The following is a 15,126-nucleotide window of genomic DNA, read 5'->3' as shown; positions in this document are numbered from 1 at the left end:
TTATTCTTTTTATCACTGCTACTTTTTATCATTTGCTACTTTGTTGTAACCTTAGCATCTTTTATTAAGAAAAAGAAAAAGAAAATAAATAAATAAATAAATCACTGACCGAGAAAAAAAAAAAAAAATCTTATGAATGCGAGTTTGATCTTAAAGGATCAGCACGATTTCCCTTTTCTCTCTTTTTTTTCTCTTTCTCTCTCTCTCTCTCTCTCTCTCTCTCTCTCTCTCTCTCTCTCTCTCTCTCTCTAAGTGCTGTAATCTTTCTAATTTTTGATGTAGAGATTACCTTACTTTTACCTCTAACTTCTATTTTTAACATCATTAAAGTAATTTCATGATTTTTTACTAGAGCTATTTTTTTTTTCTTTTTTTGATAATTCTCTTGTTAGGGGTTTACTACGAATGAATTCAAGGTGCCTTAGAATGATCGGGATAACACGTTCAATATCATAGTCAAATAATAAATGTTATGAGGTGCATTCATAAAGCGTTTTCAATAAACTGGTTTTACCAAATAAATATTTATTAGAAAGCAAAAATTATCGCATTTACTTTCAACATAAACTTTAGCCTCTAAGCCTCTAATAATATTGATTGAAACCAAAAAGAGGTTTGCCACTGTTAATGACAAAATTGAAGTAAATCTTCCAATCAAGATGAAGCATTATGACAAAAAAAAGCTAACTTTTTTTAAGCGGTTAAATTCCGTTTATGCTCCTGTTTTTATAGTTTAATAAACACATTACATTTTATTGTAAACCTGATTTTTTTTTTAAATACCACCTCCTCTTTTCTCTTCTTTATATATATATATATATATATATATATATATATATATATATATATATATATATATATATATATATATATATATATATATATATATATATATATATACTTTAAACTCAAAATGAATATTTCATCTTAAGCGCCACAAGCTATCATTTTTTTTTTTACTATTTGAATATATTTACGGGACGCTTGACCACTTTGGCAGCTTCAATGCAACATTCTTGTTAGATTAAATATACAAAAAAGCTAAAACTGTAAAATAACAATTACAATTACATATGTATTCTTTTTTATGAATAATTTAATGCTATTTAATTACAAAGAACTAAAAAAATATATATATATGAAAATAAATAATACGGACCTTGGCCTACGTAAAACTCAAATCAACCCTTTTCTGCTCCTTTTTCTATATGTTACCCTGTTTTTAATCTCTTTTCACTCAATTTAAAATTCCTTAACAATGGTATAAACCACGATGACCCTATTATGACAACTGAATTGTAAATGTAGATTCCTTTTAGTGTATAATTCACTCTAGGTATATTCAGTATATAACTCACTAAACCTCCTAACATCCGTATTATTAATACTATTACTTTTATTACTGTCCTTAAATATAACATATAATATATAACATTCAGGGAGCAATCTTGACCTTAACACTGAACCTCCTAAAATAGCCCCTAACCATAATACTCTTATGGAGTTAGTTATTAAGAAATCCACATCCGATAGATGAGAGATACATCTCAAACTATATTCTCCTGAAAGAGAGTAGAAAATTAAACGTAAAGTATATATTACCGTTAACCCTGTTACCATCACATAAAAACAATGCAATAAAATTAATTAATCTTATAAAAGCAACTTCTAAAATTATATCCTTTGAGCAAAATCCTGTAATAAAAAGAAACCCACATAAAGCTAAGTTAGCAACATTTATGTAACACCATTAATGGTATAAATTTAACTAAATTTCCTATTAACCGAATATCTGGATACACTCCTACTCTATGAATCACTAAACCAGTACATATAAAAAGTAAAGTCTTGAGCAAAGTATGCCTCAATAAATGGGGGGAGGGGGGGAAAGCTAAATCTGCGTAACCTAAAGCCAAAATTCTTAATATTACTCCTAGTTGTCTTAAAGTTGATGAAGCAATAATTTCATTTAAATCATATTCAAAATTCGTTTTTTTTTCTTATTTATTGTTTTTTATATGTAGGGAGGACACTAGCCAAGGGCAACAAAAATCCAATAAAAAAATATGCCAACTGAAATACCAGTCCCATAAGAGGGTCAAAGCAGTGGTAAAAAAATCGATGAATAAGTGTCTTGAAACCTCCCTCTTGAAGGAATTCAAGTCATAGGAAGGTGGAAATACAGAAGCAGGCAGGGAGTTCCAGAGTTTACCAGAGAAAGGGATGAATGATTGAGAATACTGGTTAACTCTTGCGTTAGAGAGGTGGACAGAATAGGGGTGAGAGAAAGAAGAAAGTCTTGTGCAGCGAAGCCGAGGGAGGAGGGGAGGCATGCAGTTAGCAAGATCAGAAGAGCAGTTAGCATGAAAATAGCGGTAGAAGACAGCTAGATATGCAACACTGCGGCGATGAGAGAGCGGCTGAAGACAGTCAGTTAGAAGAGAGGAGTCGATGAGACGAAAAGCTCTTGATTCACCCTGTCTAGAAGAGTAGTATGAGTGGAACCCCCCCTGACATGTGAAGCATACTCCATACATGGACGGATAAGGCCCTTGTACAGAGTTAGCAGCTGGGGGGGGGTGAGAAAAACTGGCGGAGACGTCTCAGAACGCCTAACTTCATAGAATCTGTTTTAGCTAGAGATGAGATGTGAAGTTTCCAGTTCAGATTATAAGTAAAGGACAGACCGAGCCTGTTCAGTGTAGAAGAGGGGGACAGTTGAGTGTCATTGAAGAAGAGGGGATAGTTGTCTGCAAGGTTGTGTCGAGTTGATAGATGGAGGAATTGAGTTTTTGAGGCATTGAACAATTCCAAGTTTGCTCTGCCCCAATCAGAAGTTTTAGAAAGATCAGAAGTCAAGCGTTCTGTGGCTCTGCGTGAAATGTTTACTTCCTGAAGGGTTGGACGTCTATGAAAAGACGTGGAAAAGTGCAGGGTAGTATCATCAGCGTAGGAGTGGATAGGACAAGAAGTTTGGTTTAGAAGATCATTAATGAATAATAAGAAGAGAGTGGGTGACAGGAAAGAACCCTGAGAAACACCACTGTTAATAGACGTAGGAGAAGAACAGTGACCGTCTACCACACCAGCAATAGAACGGTCAGAAAGGAAACTTAAGATGAAGTTACAGAGAGAAGGATAGAAGCCGTAGGAGGATAGTTTGGAAATCAAGGCTTTGTGCCAGACTCTATCAAAAGCTTTTGATATGTCCAAGGAAACAGCAGAAGTTTCACCAAAATCTCTAAAAGAGATGACCAAGACTCAGTAAGGTAAGCCAGAAGATCACCAGTAGAGCGGCTTTGACAGAACCCATACTGGCGATCAGATAGAAGGTTGTGAAGTGATAGATGTTTAAGAATCTTCCTGTTGAGGATAGATTAAAAACACTTTAGATAGGCAGGAAATTAAAGCAATAGGACGGTAGTTTGAGAGATTATAACGGTCACCCTTTCTAGGAACAGGTTGAATGTAGGCAAACTTCAAGCAAGAAGAAAAGGTAGATGTTGACAGACAGAGCTGAAAGAGTTTGACTAGGCAAGGTGCAAGCATTGAGGCACAGTTTCGGAGAACAATAGGAGGAACCCCATCAGGTCCATAAGCCTTCCGAGAGTTTAGGCCAGCGGGGGCATGAAAAACATCATTGCGAAGAATTTTAATAGGTGGCTTGAAGTAGTCAGAGGGTGGAGGAGAGGGAGGAACAAGCCCAGAATCGTCCAAGATAAACATTTTAGCAAAGGTTTCAGCGAAGAGTTCAGCTTTAGAAATAGATGTGATAGCAGTGGTGCCATCTGGATGAAATAGAGGAGGGAAAGAAAAAGAAGCAAAGTTATTGGAGATATTTTTGGCTAGATGCCAGAAATCACGAGGGGAGTTAGATCTTGAACGGTTTTGACATTTTCTGTTAATGAAGGAGTTTTTGGCTAGTTGGAGAACAGACTTGGCTATGAATGTTGTTAAAAATGAAATAACCAACAATATTCTTCGAACAATGGATCCTTCTAGAGCAGCTCTAAATCGAATTGTTAGATATACACCCGTAGTTACTAGTAAAAGAATGAACTAAAGCTGATACAGGTGTTGGAGCGGCTATAGCAGCTAGTAATCATGCAGCGAAAGGAACTTTTGCTATTTTTGGTTATAACTGAAATTATATATATATATATATATATATATATATATATATATATATATATATATATATATATATATATATATATATATATATATATATATATATATATATATATATATATATATATATATATATATATATATATATATATATTAATCATCATCATCTCTCATCTATATAATATCTGTACAACAAGAAATTTCACCCTCCCAACCTTCTTATTAATCCAGTTCTTAATAAAATTGATACATCTCCTACACTATTAAAAAAAATAGTGAGTACTCCTGCATTTGTAGATTCTTTTTTTTATAATAAATTACTGAAGCATAAGACACTAATCCTCAGCCCAATAAAATTCTAATCAAATTATGCCGTAAAACTATAAATCTCTTAGAATGAAAGCCAAGACAAGATAAATCAATTAAAAGTCTTATCATCAGTTATATATCCTCCTCTATAAAAAAAAAAAAAGGAACGTGCCAGAAATCGCAAATACAAATTTCATAAACACTAAAGAGGTTCAATCTAAGATTACTAACCTAAAAAGCTCCCATTAAACTACATCTATAACACCTCTTTTAATTTTTGTTAATGCTGAAAGTCACGCAGATAGTCGACCCTCAAAATCAACTTAATATTCTAATTTCATGTATAGAAATTTTCCAAATGATTCTTTTAAATTTTTAAGTCTATCAATAATAAAGTTCTATTTATAATTATTACATTTAAGGGGAATCAGTTTAAAAATAACCTTAGATACTCTCTAACTTTCCTTGAACAGCATGAATATAAGGAATTATTAAAAACTCCATGCTGTTTTAGACTATACATATATAAGGTGCAACGTGCGCTAAAAAAAAAAATAAATAAAAAAAAAAAAAATAAGACAGTAACCTAATACCCAAAATCTATTTTTTTTTCTTCAACTTAGTAGTGCTAAAATTGATATAATCTCTCCTGACAAATTTAAAGAAAGAGGTCTGGGCATGTGTCTTACCCTCAAAAAAAAAAAAAAAAGACCTATTCTAGGTGTAAATGCCAATAATCCTTTATTTACTATTAATCTGACTTCCTGCTCGTTCATAAACCATATTAGCTAAACGAAATAAACCAGAACACAAACCGTGTCCAAGTATTAGAATTACACTTCCAGCTAATTCTCATCACCTAAAAATTACGATTCCACATAATATCAATCTTATATGGACAACAGAAGAATAAGCAATTCAAGATTTTATATTTACTTGATGTATACATATTAAACTAAAATATACTCCACCTACAATTTCTAAACAAACTCAAAGTCAACAAAATTATTTACTTGTTGAAACATTACAAACACTCGAATTAAACCGTAGCCTCCAAATTTTAAAAATACTCCTGCTAAATTATAGAACTTGCAAAATACCTATATAAATATATAAATATATATATATAAATATATATATATATGCAAAATACCTATATATATATAGGTATTTTAACTAAAAATGCTAAAACAGTTCTTACATATCAAAACCTATATAAATGATTTATTCCTTCTATAGAAATTCTTAAATTAATGACCGATCTTCCTGTTATCAGATAATAAATAAATAAAAAATACTAATAAAGGTAAAGAAAACAGCAAAGTATAAAAAGTATATAAACACCCACTTGCACACGTTCAAACTGGTACCTTCAACCTAAAATCGAAATTAACGTCGGAATTAAAGACGCTTCAAACATAATATAACATATTAAATAATCTATAGAAGAAAAGCTAATATTGAAAGCAGTAATATAATATTTGTTACAATAAATCTTCCCCTAAAATTTTCTACTTTCAAAAATGTTCGAACTGGAAATTAAAATTAATGAAGCAGTCCAAGCACTTAATAAAATTGAAATATAGCCAATATAATCTAATCCCAGGCTGAATCCTGTATTAAAAAAAAAAAGTGATAGCAATTAATTCTAATTAAAAACAAATAAATAAATAAATAAATAAATAAATAAAATATATAAATAACCCCAATTTTCCAGTCGCTGTTAAACTTTATCAATATTACCAAAGGAATAATAACATTCTAATAAATTAAATCTTTGAAAAGCATAATTTCCATGTCTACGTATTACTAAAACCAATATAATTAAACATAATGACCCTTCACACGAAGCCAACGTAAAAAAAAAAAAAAAAAGAAATCTCCCTCCCTACTAAAGCCAATTGTGTACTCATTAATGAAAAGACCCCGAGCATTATAAACTGAAGACTTTATAAAAAATTCATTATATGCTTATGACATGAAATAAATCCTCAAACTCCACAAAAAATAACAGGAACGAAAACTATCGTACCTCTAAAACTTACCATTAGTTTTAATAGTTTAACTTTAAACTTTTGGTCTTGTAAACCAAAAATTAAATTATGTTCTTAAGACTTAAGAGAAAAAGGAAATATTCTTTATCTTCAATTCCCAAAACTAATTTTTTTTTTAAACTATTCTCTGATATGACCTGACGTTTTCCCTCTATTCTAACTCTGTCTGTCTTATTTACACGCTTAGTTCACCCTTTATCAATAGGCCTAACTTTATTAATACAAACTATCTTAATTTCTCTTTAAACTGGATTAACAACACACTTATTGAGCTTCATACATCCTTTTTATAATATTTTTAGGGTATACTCGTACTATTTATTTGTGTTACATCCGTAGCTTCTAACGAAGCATTTTTTTTCTCCTACTCAATACTTTTAATCTCTATTTTTCTTCTTTTAGATTTTATTCCAATAACTTTTTTTTAGACCCTTTATTTAATGAAACTATAACTATTTCTCTCTTATCATCTTTAAATATAGAATCATCAAATATTTCATATTTAGATGAATTTATAGTACTAATTTAAGGAATTTCACTTTATTTATCATTCATTACTTACTATTAAATTTAATTGTAGTAGTAAAAAGTACCAATTTATTTAAAGGACCTTTACGACTTTCTCCTTAATGATAACTCCCCTCCGAAAATCTCACTCCTTATTTAAAATTGTTAATAATACTCTACTTGATAGACCCTTACCTTCAAATATTTCAGCTTTTTGAAATTTTGGGTCCTCGTAATTCAAATTGCTACTGGTTTATTTTTAGCTATACATTACACTGCCCATAATGACTTACTTTTCTCTAGAATGGCCAATTATCTGTCGAGATGTAAATTATGGTTGACTCCTTCGAACTATACAATGACAATGGAGCATCATTTTTTTCTTTGTCTATATATCCATATCGGACGAGGTATTTACTATGGGTCTTATATAATCTTCCACGCTTTAGCAGTTAAAGTAGTTTTTTTTTGTTTTTTTGTTATAGTAACGGCCTTTCTGGGTCATGTTCTTCGTTGGGGGCAACTATAATTTTGAGGAGCTACTGTTATTACTTAGCTTTTTTCAGCTTTCCCTTATATTGGCAGGGACCTAGTTCAGTGAATTGAAGGAGGGTTTTCGGTTGACAATGCCACATTAACTCGCTTCTTTACCTTTCACTTTGTTCTCCCCTCTATCATTGCCGCTATAACTTTTATTCATTTTTTTTCTCTCAATCAGGTGCCAATAGCACCTGACTGAGTGCATCTAGACAAATAGATAAAGTACCATTTCACCAATACTTTGCATTTAAAGATATTGTAGGATTTATGGTTATATTTACCTTCCTACTTATCTTATACCCTCTATAGTATAAGAGAGATCTTATACTTATCTTTATTAGGTGATCCTGATAATTTTATTAGAGCCAGTCCTTTAGTTACCCCTGCTCATATTTCAACCAGAAGGGTATTTTCTATTTGCATACGCCATCCTTCGATCTATTCCAAATAAACTTGGAGAAGTAATTGCTATAGTTGGTTCAGTAGTAATTATTATATTTCTACCTTTTACTCATACCTCAAATTTTCGTAGATTAACTTTTCACCCTCTTAATCAATTTACATTCTGAATTTTAGTTTCAGTATTTGTTTTACTAACATGAAATGGGACCCGGCCTGTTGAAGAGTCTTATGTAGTTACAGGTCAAATTTTAATTATTACCTATTTTTCTCTGTTTATTATTAACCACCTTTTACTTATTTATAGGATGAGATAAAATATTAAAATGACCGTTTAGCTTACTTAAAATAGATATTTTGAAATACCTGGAAAGAAAAAAAATATTCTTAACAGTTGCGTTTAATATATTATTTTAATCATATTTATAAATGAATTACAAAACATGAAGACTTTACTCCAATAAAGAAAAATAAAAATTAATAGAAACAAGTAAAAACTTTTTTTCAAGATAAATATATTAGTTTATCATACCGAAGTCGAGGTAAAGTTTCTCGAACTCACACAAAAAAGAACGCTAATAATAGACTTGATAAAATATTGTTCTACAATGTCTTCTCCCTGAAAATACAATACCAAACAGAACTCTTATAAAATGAATTTTTGAATGCTCTGCTATAAAAATTAAAACAAATCCTTCTCTCCTATATTTTGTATAGAATCCTGATGCTAGTTCTGATTTCCCTTCTGCAAAATCAAAAGATGATCGATTAGTCTCTGCTAAGCAAGAAGCAAATCTCAAAGGCAATGATATAAATATAAACCAAATATAACACTGATATTTAACAAACAACTCAAATTTAAACCCATCCAATAACACAATAAATGATAATAAAATTAAAGCTAATCTTACTTTGTAAGGAATAGTTTGAGCAACCCTTCGTAAACTTCCTAATAGAAAATATTTACAATTTGAGACTCATCCTGCTACCATAACACTATAAACTCCTATACCCAAAAAACAGAAAAAATAATAAAATTATTATATTAAATCTAAGTAATCCCACGTCATAAGGCATTACATTCCGCACTAATAAAGACAAAAATAACCTAAACACAGGACATAGGTAATGCACAACAAAATCTGATATAACCGGTATAGTTTACCCTTTCGTAAAGAGCTTGACAGCATCAGAAAAAGGCTGAAGCAATCCTATATAATTTACTTTGTTTGGCGCCTTACAAATGTGAATACAACGTAAAATTTTACGCTCCAACAAAGTTACAAAACCCACTCCTACTAAAATACAAACGATTAAAACCAAGTAATATAGAATCTCCAATAATAACACAAAACAATTAGATTCTATTATTTTACTATTTATAGAATTAATTACATTTAACTAGATCCGAAGTCTAGTACATATCTTAGTTTTATATATATATATATATATATATATATATATATATATATATATATATATATATATATATATATATATATATATATATATATATATATATATATATATATATATATATATATATATATATATATATATACGAGTATATATATATATATATACATACATTTTTTTTTTTCTAGAATACAGAAACCGACCTGGCTCTCGCCGGTATGAACTCAAAACATTTAAAAAAAAATTAAAGGTCGAACAGACCTTTTATATCTGCTGCACTATAAAGACATTTTAGTTCAACATCGAGGTCGCAATTTTTTTCCTTGAAAACGACTGAGAAAAAATAACGCTGTTATCACTCAAGTAGCTCGTTCTTTTAATCCTTAGAAAGGATCACTTACCTATCAAAATCATACATAATTGTCTTACTACAATAGAAGTTTTTATTTATACCTTTGTCGCCCGAACCAAATAAATCTTCAAAATACACTTTTATTAAATAAATAGATAAAATTCATTCAAGTTATAAAGGTTTATGGGGTCTTATCGTCCTTCTAGAAAATTCTAGAAAAAAGTCTTTTCACTTAGAAGTTAAATTCATTTTTAAGCAAAGAAACAGAATTTTCTTTGTCCAACCATTCACACAAGTTTTAATTGAAAAACAAAAAACTAATGATTATGCTACCTTTACACGGCCAAGATACCGCGGCTATTTAAAATCTAATGTTAGTGAGTAGGCTAGACTATAGATATCCTCAAATAGACATGTTTTTGACAAACAGGCAAGAAATAACCTTTGCCGAGTTCCTTTTTTTATTTCATCTTTTTATTATAATTAATTCTCTATATTCCAGATCTCCAGTTATTCTACAGCTTACTCTACTTATATTACCATTTTTTTTCTTAAAGTTTAACGTTAAATATAATATTGAAGTAGTACTTCAAAGGTAGAATTAATTATTTATTTATTTATTTTATATTTTTTTATCTAAATTATAACACTAATTTCATGGCTACTTTTATGCGTTGAAAAAAATATAAATAAACAAATAAATATGTTGGTTGATTATATTAATAATAAAAAGCTTCCTGCTTTTAAATATTAAATCATATCCACCCAATAATTAAACTATATTTTATTCCTATTGTAAAGCTCGTTTCACATTTCATCGTTAATATTATATTCCAGATTTTTATGCTACAAAAAAGGTTTAAAATGTTAGTTATCCTTATTTCGGGATTGACATTTTTTGTTTGTTCTATTTTAAAATATTTTCTTTAATCTTAAAAAAAATAAAAAAATAAAAAATAAATAAAAATTATATATATATATATATATATATATATATATATATATATATATATATATATATATATATATATATATATATATATATATATATATATATATATATATATATATATATATATAATCTTATTTGCTATTCAGTAGTTATAATCTATGGCCTTTACTAATATTTTATTATTAATTACTATTTGTCTCAATATTATTTTTTACCTATAACGATTTCATAGCTTTAGCAACAATTTAAAATCAACTCAAAGTAAATTGATTGCACAATAAACCATTTCAATGTAACTGAAACGCTATAGTAACTTTAGCTCTACTTTGATTTTGATTTGAGTTTACGCTCTCCCTATCAATTTATATTAACTTTAGAAAGAAGTAATCTCAAGCTCTTGCAATCACCCAGTTCTTTCCAAAGATTGGAAATCGCAGCGGTTACTTTTCGATATAAAGGGTTCATACACTTTAGTGTATTAACTATCTTGTTATATATATTATTTAATAGAATATGCTACATTAAAATATTAAAGTAATATATAAAATCGTTACAAGCACGGATAGAACTTGGTTAACTAGGGGTGTGTTGTACCATATATATATATATATATATATATATATATATATATATATATATATATATATATATATATATATATATATATATATATATATATATATATATTTTTTTTTTTTATGTAGGAAGGATTCTGGCCAAGGGCAACAAAAATCTAATAAAAAAAAATGCCCACTGAAATGCCAGTCCCATAAAAGGGTCAAAGCAGTGGTCAAAAATTGGTGGATAAGTGTCTTGAAACCTCCCTCTTGAAGGAATTCAAGTTATAGGAAGGTGGAAATACAGAAGCAGGCAGGGAGTTTCAGAGTTTACCAGAGAAAGGGATGAATGATAGAGAATACTGGTTAACTCTTGCGTTAGAGAGGTGGACAGAATAGGGGTGAGAGAAAGAAGAAAGTCTTGTGCAGCGATGCCGCGGAAGAAGGGGAGGCATGCAGTTAGCAAGATCAAAAGAGCAGTTAGCATGAAAATAGCGGTAGAAGACAGCTAGATATGCAACATTGCGGCGGTGAAAGAGAGGCTGAAGACAGTCAGTTAGAGGAGAGGAGTTGATGAGACGAAAAGCTCTTGATTCCACCCTGTCTAGAAGAGCAGTATGAGTGGAACCCCCCAGACATGTGAAGCATACTCCATACATGGACGGATAAGGCCCTTGTACAGAGTTAGCATCATTAATGAATAATAAGAAGAGAGTGGGTGACAGGACAGAACCCTGAGGAACACCACTGTTAATAGATTTAGGAGAAGAACAGTGACCGTCTACCACAGCAGCAATAGAATGGTCAGAAAGGAAACTTGATATATATATATATATATATATATATATATATATATATATATATATATATATATATATATATATATATATATATATATATATATATATATATATATATATATATATATATATATATATATATATATATATATATGTATATAGTATATATATGTATATAGTATATATATGTATATAGTATATATATGTATATAGTATATATATGTATATAGTATATATATGTATATAGTATATATATGTATATAGTATATATGTATATAGTATATATGTATATAGTATATATGTATATAGTATATATGTATATAGTATATATATATATATATATATATATATATATATATATATATATATATATATATATATATATATATATATATATATATATATATATATATATATATATATATATATATATATATATATATATATAACATCGTTACAAGCACGGATAGAACTTGGTTAATTAGGGGTGTGTTGTATCCTTTCTGGTAGCATAAGGGCATAAGGCAGTGAAATGAGTTTGAAATAAAACTTACAATCATTATCAAACTAAATATCCACTACCTGAAGCGGGCATAGCGCGTGGAACTTATCTAGGACACAGTGATCCCGCTTGGGTTCAAGTAAGTATGTACAGTTAACATACACTTAACAGTAATAAAAGAAACCAAAGTGACGCAACATATAAAAGTTAATAAACAACAAAGTGAATGTAACATGTACCAAGTAATAAGCAATGAAGGAAAACAAATATATACCCAAAATACAACACAAATATAAGTAGCTCAGGCGTGTACGTAATGAAGAGTGTGAGTGTACGTGTGTGAATGTTCGTATGTGAGTGTTCGTATTTGTCACGTCTTCTGACTCACGTCGATGTAACCGAATCCAGGCAGCAGGAGGGAGGATGGTTCCAACTGTGAGAAGCGAGTGAGACTGACGAGGTTTGGAGGTGGAAGTCTGTCGTCAGCTCGGTTAGCTCGATTGAGACGTGAGTCAAGACGTGTTTTCAAAGCTTTGTCTTTATGATACCGCACGGTGTGGTCGAGACGGTATTTGAAGCCGATGGTTAGATGGAGAGATTAGTGGTTGGCGAGGCGGGTACGAGGGCCGTAATACCTCCCCCCTGAGGACGGCGACACCCGGTAATAAGAACCTTGGTGACGGTGGAGACGCGAGGAAAATTGGAGAGGTCTTCGCCAACATTAGAGGTGAATTCGCGAGAGAGCTTCGGCGATGATATTTTCAGAGCCTTTTATGTGTCGAATGGTCACGTCATAAGGCTGGAGAAGTGACCACCGGAGAAGACACTGGTTGGTAAAACTTATTTCGCTGTAGGAATGTCCGAGGATTGTAGTCTGTGAATACCTGCAGGGGCTTGACGCTGGCGTGCAGGTAGCATTCAAACTTTTGAATTACTGAGACAGTTGAGAGCAGTTGATTCTCGATGGTGCTGTAATTCCTTTGGTGGCTGGTGAACTTGGCTGAGTGATAGGCCACTGGATGATAGATTCCATTCTTCTCCTGTAGGACTGCCTCTAAGGCGATGCCGCTGGCGTCGGTTTGCAGAGAAAATGGCCGGGAGAAGTCCGGTGCTTGCAGTACCAGCTCGCGAGCTAGGAGATTCTTGAGTTGATCGAATGCCCGCTGACAATCTGGTGTCCACTCGAATTTGGCAGTTCCACTGGTTAGTCCTGTTAGAGGGGCGGCTGCTACTGCGAAGTTCGGGCAGAACCAACAGAAGAAACCCGCCATCCCGAGGAAGCGCCGTATCTCTCTTGGAGAATGGCACCGGGAACTCCAGTACGGCGGACACGTTGGTGGCTCTGGGACAGACACAGCCATGCCCCACCTGGTGCCCCAAGTAGGTGACTGTTGCCCCACCGAATGTAGTTTTTGCCATTTTTACCGTCAGCCGTGCCTCCTACAGTTTGTGGAACATTACAGCAAGTTGGTGGATATGCTGCTCCCAATTATCTAAGAAGATAAGAAGATCGTCTAAGTACAGCGACACTCCGACTAGGTCTTGGACGAGGTGATTCATGGCTCTCTGGAAGGAGGCTGGGCAATTTTTCATACCAAATGGAGCCACCAAGTAGTGAAAAAGGCCAAAGGGGGTAATGAAGGCTGAAATTTCCTGAGCTCTTTTAGTGAGTGGTATTTGATACTAGCCTTTAAGAGGTCAATCTTAGTTACAAATTTGGATTGTCCCACCTCATCAAGGAGATCATCTATTCGTGGTAAAGGATAGACACCTGGCACTGTGACAGCATTCACTCGTCTGTAGTCCGTGCAGAAGAGTAGTTGATGACTAATATGCACGGGGAGCGACTAGGTGCAGCCAATCCCTGTTTGAGTAGGTAATCAACCTCTTTCCTCATCAGCTCTCGTTTCTGAGGATGTAGACCAGTGGTTCTCAAACTATGGGTCGCGAGATCAATTTTGATGGGTCGCAGGGACACAGGAACATTATCATGCTTTCAGTGTTTCAGTGTGTTTCAGTTACTTAATTGAATTATTCTTCTTTAACCACAAATTACTTTTGTTATGTATGTTCATCTTACCCCCACCTCCCTCCTCCTATTTATTTTTTTCCAAAATAAAGTGTATATATCATTGTACATTTTATTTCTCTTTACTTTACTTTGGGTCGCGAAGGAATGAAATGTTCCAAATAGGGTCGCTCATGAAAAAGTTTGAGAACCACTGATGTAGACGGTAAGGAGCTTGGCGGATAGGTGAAGTGCCTGGTAAAAGTTGCACGTCATGAGACATCAAGGAGCACTTTTGTGGGTGGTTTTGAAAACATCTTGATGTTGCTCCACAAGTGAAATTATGTCTTGTACTTATGAGGAAGATAGGTGACTGAGGTTATCGTGTAAATGTTCAAGTATATTTGCGTTACTGAAGGTGTCTTGTATAGCTGAGATTGTGTCTGAGTCTACTTGCTTAGTTTCTGCGATTATATTTGACGCACAAGGGACAGGTAACACTGCAGTTGGAGAGTCCGGTGCAGGCGTTCGGTGCTTGTATAACTTGAGCAAGTTAACATGAATTAATTGTGGAGACTTACGACGATCAGGAGTCTAAA

The 15,126-nt window shown here is 32.0% G+C and overlaps 1 protein-coding gene and 1 pseudogene across 3 annotated transcripts in view; one reads left to right on the top strand and one right to left on the bottom strand.

Annotated features, from left to right (window-relative positions):
* The window catches only part of LOC135092356 (organic cation transporter protein-like), a 102,768-nt gene that overhangs the window by 65,751 nt on the left and 21,891 nt on the right, over positions 1-15,126 (top strand). The window lies entirely within an intron of this gene.
* LOC135091960 (NADH-ubiquinone oxidoreductase chain 1-like) lies at positions 5,055-13,790 on the bottom strand (annotated as a pseudogene).

Source organism: Scylla paramamosain, chromosome 39 (genome assembly GCF_035594125.1).
Source record: "Scylla paramamosain isolate STU-SP2022 chromosome 39, ASM3559412v1, whole genome shotgun sequence".
NCBI lineage: Eukaryota > Metazoa > Arthropoda > Malacostraca > Decapoda > Portunidae > Scylla > Scylla paramamosain.
Note: the sequence above shows the minus strand (reverse complement) of the source record. Positions and strands in the feature narration are given on the sequence as shown.